The sequence below is a fragment of the Chlamydotis macqueenii genome, chromosome 16 (genome assembly GCF_036417535.1).
Source record: "Chlamydotis macqueenii isolate bChlMac1 chromosome 16, bChlMac1.mat, whole genome shotgun sequence".
Taxonomy (NCBI): Eukaryota; Metazoa; Chordata; class Aves; order Otidiformes; family Otididae; genus Chlamydotis; species Chlamydotis macqueenii.
In genome coordinates, this window is record NC_141571.1 from 7,900,985 (window position 1) to 7,907,159 (window position 6,175).

The following is a 6,175-nucleotide window of genomic DNA, read 5'->3' on the forward strand; positions in this document are numbered from 1 at the left end:
CTTCCCAATAACGCTCCATTTTCCTGCTGTTTCCAGCCCTCTCCCTCTCCAGCCTGGGCTCCAGGGCAGGACAGGCTCCTTAGGCGTGCTGACGTAGATAGCCATCCCACCACATTTTCGGGTATGTTAGGAGATGGTTGGAAATACCACGGTTTTATTTTCATTTCCCTTCCTTGTAACTACAGCTCAGCATGAACCCACTTCCCAGCCGCAAAGCCTCCCTGCTGCGTCGCCCTGTCCAAGTTATCTCCTGGGGGCAGCCAAAACCCAGCGCTTCGCCCACCTCTCGAGCGTGAACGGCCAGATGTGCCTCAGAACAGCCCTCCAGCTCCAGGGGCCGCTTTTAAGACAAATATTTCACTACGGAGACTCACAGCGAACGAGCAATTAGGCTGCCAGTGCAAAGTTTCCAGGATCCCAGCACCCATGTGTTGATCCGTCGTGCCCACAGCTGTAACATCTGTCCTCTAACACGCAGCTGTCACCTGCAGTCCCGTCGTTCTGGGAGAAGCCCTTTTTGTTATCCAAGTCTATCTTTCCTCCCTCCATTTCAGGCTGAGCATTATGCCTGGTTTGGGCTGCGCTGTTGGGATCGCCACGAGAGGAGGCAGCCCTCTTTCGGCACAGCCGGGGCAGGAAGCTGGCACGGCTGATCCCTTGACGGCGGTGGAGGTGGCAGCGAGTGCTGCTGGGTCGGGGGGCTGCTCTGGTTCCTCTCGGTGCCCCTCGCATTCACGGGAGCCTGCCAATACTTTTCACCCTCTCGGCGAGCCCCCGGGTGGCTTCCTGGCACTCAGCGGCAGGATTAGCTCTCAGCACTTCCCAACCAGCAAATGTCCTCATTGTCACCTTGGTGGGGGCGCAGAGGGATGTGATGCCAGGGGGACTGCCTTACCCCAGACCTGCCTACAGCCTGCCTGCCTGGCTCGCTTCTCCTTTTTTTTTGCATTTAACACCGTCTGGAAGTTGTGTCAGGGGGAGAAGAGGAGACAGACAGATGGACGGGAGCTGCTCTGATGTAAAACAGAGACGGAGAAGCAAGAGCAGAGCCTGCGAACGCCCCAGTGAGCAGCCCAGAGCCGGGGACAGGGCAAGAAGCACGTTTGTGTCATTACTGATGGGGAAGCTGGCAGGGAGGCGCGCAGAGAGGGCCAGATCCCCACTGTTAAAGCACTGCTGACTTCACAAAGGCGTATCAACAGGGAGCGCAGCCCCACCGCTGCACCAGGATCCGGCCTCTTCCCGCAAAGCGAGCTCGAAGCATGGAGCCAGGGATGCTCCATGGCCTGAGGGCTGGTGCAGGGTTGGACCTGCTGCGGGGATGCGTCGCAGCATCTCTGACTGAAAGGAGAGAGGAGGAAGCGGGCAGGGTGGCCCCACGCCAGGACCCATGGCTCCACGCAGCCCCTGCCCCATGCTGGCCAAGCTTTCCGTCACTGATCTTTACGTACCTAAATATGGCAAAGAAAGAGAAGGAAAAACCCAGGGGAGGAAATGGCCTGTCCTCAGCAGCCCTCAGCACACATTTCCTCTGCCGAGCAGCCGGGAAGAGCTTGGGTGGACGTGGAGCCATCTCCATGCCGAGTCCCAGAGCTCTGGCTCCGACTCCTGTTTTCCAGCAGGGAGATGGCACCTTGGCACCCGCATGAAGCACGCCAGCTCCCCAGGGCTGCCAGCACCCATTTTACCGTCTCCGTATGGATCTGCAGCGGGAATAGCCAGGCAGGCCCCTCTTCCAAGGATGCAGGGCTGTGATACAACCGCACACAGGCTCATCCCCCAGCCATCTGCAGCCTGGATTTCCCTCCGAGGCCATAAAATGAAGCGGGAGCCTCACTGCGTCAGTTTGGGAAGAGGATGTGATTTCCCTGGGTGGTGTGTGCCAGCAGCCCCGTGAGCGGGGAGGCAGCTGGCAGCTGGCACAACACGGCTGCTGACGAGCAAGAGCAAAAATTCCCCTCATGGCTGCTGGCAAGCAGGCGCTGTCGGAAGCAGCACCGTGGGAGCACATGGGATGGGACAGAGCCGCACGAGGTACCCTGCCCGTGGCCAGGACTTTCCCAAATTGCCGAGGGCACTGGCTCCACAGCCAAGATGTGGCTGCAAGGAGGTGGCCCTGGTATGTGGCAGTGCCTTGGGGAAGTGCCGGGGGGAGGCTGGGGCCACACTTGCCAGTGGCGAGGAGGAAAGGTCTGGCACCCGCTCCTGGGGATCAGCCCAGCCCGGCTGCTCAGTGCTGGGCTTTTGGAGACAGCCCAAAGCTTTGCTTCCGTGCATGTTTGCGTCCCAGGCAGGGGTAAACCTGGAACTGAAACCCAAAAGCTTTGAGGATGCTCGCGGATGAATGTCTGCACATCCTTTGTAGCCCAGGTCCACCTGCCAAGACCACCCTAACCACCGCCATGGGCCTGGGGTCCGTTTTTAGCGTCCCCCACACTGGGTAGTTGATGCACAGGGTGAGTGACCTCAAGCATCCCTGCCTGACAGGTCTTGAGACAGCCTTGGGGAGTGGGTCACTCTTTGAAGTACCACTGCTAAATCGTCCCAAGCAATTCTTGGACAAACCTAAACCCTCTTTTTTTTTGTGAAGGTATAGAGGTTGCTACATTAATTAGCAATCAAAATCATACCTCAGCGTCAGCCCAGTGCTGTAGCTCTGCGCAAAGAGCATCGTGGGGTCACCTGGGACGGTGCTGCATAAGCCCCGTGGTAGATGGACATTATCTATTGCAGCCGTTGAAGCACACAGCAGCAAAGGTAATGCCACTCGCAGTGACAGTGGCAGTGACGGAGGACCACTCCAGGAGAGCCCTGCTCTGGCTCCTTCTCACCCCATGACCAACCCCGGGACCTGCTGCGGCAGCAGTGGAGGAGCCAGGGTTCGGCGGGAGGAGGCTGCGCAGCTCAGGCTGGGGCAGCCAACGCAGCCGAGGCTTTTGTCACTCAGGGAACTCATCGCTTCACAAGCATCCCCTCATCAACCCCCGATGGGGCTCAGGGAACCACAAGTTTTCTGAGAGATTCATAATTCCCCCACAATAAAATGCCGCCCGTGCAGACGGATCCGGGAGGGGCAGGTGAGTGGGGATCCCGCTGCACCCCACGGTCCGGCCGGGGTGCAGCCCTCACCCCGAGGGGAGCACAGACCTTGCTGGTGGGGGGACGGGCGATGGAGCTGCGATGCTGACATTAACTGGCGAGCTGGAAAGTTTTCTGCATACCAGCGTTAGCAGGAATGTTATTTACTGAGCGAGGGAGAAGTCTGACAGAGGAGAAAGCCTCTCGCCCAGCTCTTCCCCATGTATGGATGTGGACCGGCGTTACTCAGCAGGATACGGCACAGACAGAGGCACCGGCGCTGGGAATCGCTCTCCTCAGAGGAAGCTGGACGCGGGACGGGGGGCACCTCCCCGCCCCCCTGAGCAGCCGGCTGGGCTTTGTGGGGCAGCTGGGCACCATTCACCCCTCTGCAAGGGGCAGCTTGCCCCAAGCTGTGCCAGGGTCACTCCCCAGGACCCCCGCGGCCACCCGCCCTGGCTCAGATGAATTTTGTAGAAGCCGGGGGACACAGACGGGACACAGCCACCAGCACATGGCCCTGGGAACACGGCGGGGGGCTGCCGTCACAGGCAGCAGGACAAGCAGAGCATCGTACTGCAGAGAAACTCAAACCTGCCCTTTTCCCTTAATAAGCCTCCTTACAGCTCAAAGCAAATATTTTTATAAAAGTGAGATTTCACTTCCCATTTGTATTTCTGACGTTGGCTGAAAGCTGACAGTGAACATGTTCGAAGAGAAACACTCTTTCCCAAACCTGCGGACTTTTCCCAGCCCTGCCGTGGCCCCGGGAAAGCCCGTCCGTGTCCCTCCCGCCGCCCAGGGCTGCCCGCGGGTAGGGGGACCCCTGGCACCCCCCTCGGAGTCCCTGCTCCCACTCAGGATAATTATTGGTCATAGAGGGGGTGGATTTTCCTGAGTCACAGACATATCTGAAGGCCCTGCTCTTCTCCCAGAGGACTTCAAAGGCTTCGCAAACATAAATAGGAGCAGCCCCAGAGTTAAGTCAATAGAGCCTCCTCTGCCGGGGGGGAGGATGTGGGGGGTGCAGGTCCCAGCCACATTGCTGGCGTCCGCCATGCATGGTCAAGCGATTGAACACAGTCACTTTTCTCCTGCCACATCCGAATCGTGTGCTGTTTCTCCTCTTCGGATGCTCTCACTACTCCCCTTGCACCCTCGTCCCTGCGCTGCCGATATTCCCGGGAGCAGCCCCAGCCAGCAGCGGGAGCGGGCCGGAAGGGAGAAGCGGTGGGGATGATTCCCGAGCCGGAGGCATTTTGAGGGTGGCTGAGCAGATGCGAGCGTGTTTCCCAGCGGTGACTGGCCGGGGAAGTTCACAGCGTGACTCATGCGCTTTCCCAACTCCCTGAATCGCAGCTTTGTGCTGAGAAATCAGAAACGCGCCGTCACCCTCCTGGCACGGCAACGTCCCTCCTTGGTGCCCGCGCCACGACAGCCTCTCCGGACCCCCGCAGCTCAGGCCCGAGGGGAGCAGGCTGGGGAGAAAAGAAACAGCTTCTCCCGAAGTGAACGCCTCCTCCGAGGGCCAGGCGTGGTGCTGAGCCCCTGACACGCTTTGGCAGGTCAGAGGCCCCAGAGCTCTCAACCAGCTACTTTAACGTGCATCTCTTTTCCTTGGCATCCTGGGAAGCAAACAACTTGCACAGGAGGGCATGCATATATGTGCTCCCTCAGCAAACAAGCTAGGGGAAAAAAAAAGATAAAAAAAAAAGAAAAAGAAAACCAAGAGGAGCTTTTTCCCGGCGCCCCTCCGCCAGTGCCACACCTCTCCCCGCACGCCGAGTACACAGTTTATTTTCCTTCCCATTAAAGTCTCTCCACCAGCCTGGCTCTGGGAAACTCAATTTATGCTCGGAGCTCTGGGTATATTATTCCTAGCGGGAACAGTGCAGGGCAGTCAGCGCGGAGGCGGCTCAGGCAGCCGAACAAGCCGGTCTTTGGTTTCACGCCGGCAGCGCCGTGCGGGGACGGGAAGTCCCGGTGCAGACAGAAAGTCTGCAGCACCGCCGCGTCGGCCGCCTCGTGCCATCGTGGGGCCAAACAGGGCTGGGGCCCGGGCGACAGCGATGGGAGGGTTGGGGGGGTGCAGGGGTGCCAGGGCAGAGGGAGGGAAGGGGGCTGGAGCCACAGGTTAGCACATGGCCCTGGCTGGAGAAACGGGCACCTCCCGTGCATCCCGGGATAACAGCCCCGACAGGTCCTCTGTGCCATGGAGCAGGCAGTCCAGCCCCATGGCATGGAGCCACCCTCTGCCAACCGGGCACCGTGTGCCTTAGCTATAAAACTGGGAGGCTCAAAGGGTGGCAGGAGGAGGGAAAGGCTCCCAGTTTTGTCCCCAAGAGCCTGCTCCAGCCCTTGCCACGGCTCAGAGATGCTCTGCCGGTCTCCGAGCCACCCCATCCCTTGGCGACGGGGTTGAACAGGCAGATTAGCGCATGAGGCGTTCCCAGTGCCGCGCCAGGTGTTTTCCAGCTGTTTCACTGCACCTGAGCTGGCTGCACCAGTACCTGTTGTACTTTCCCCCAGTGGGGCTGATGCAACGGAGAGAAAAGCCGTGTCCCTGTCTGTGCCACGGCGTCGCACCCTGCCTCAGCCACTTCCTTTTACCCGCTCCTCTGCCAGGTCCATTTTTTGTGGCCTCCGGCAAGCGAACCCCCCGAGTGCCTGGTGTGAGCTGGAGGTGAGCGGCCATCCCCACAGCTGGTTTTTCCCCTGCTTTGCAGGGTTACAATAGCTCCTTGTTCCTCCATGCGCCCCACTCCTGTATCACATCCTACACCACTGCTTTGCAGTGACCTCATCTTTTTTTTTTTTCCATGCCTCCTGCTGAAACCAAGGCCATGCTGCTGCATCCCAGCCTCTGCCCCACACCGTCTCCCGGGGGTGCCACAGGGGACGGGGGTCCCTGAGAACCGGCCAGCCCCCCTCGCCCCAGCGCCTGCAGGGTTGTACTTGTGTCCAGGGACCCACACAACCTGAGCGTGCAACCTGTGAGGGTTTGCAGTCCTGGCTAAAGGGCCATCTGTGAAATCCATTTGCAGCTTTTTCCTGGATTTTTAACCCCTTTATTCCCACCTAGCCTCAGTCTGTCCCA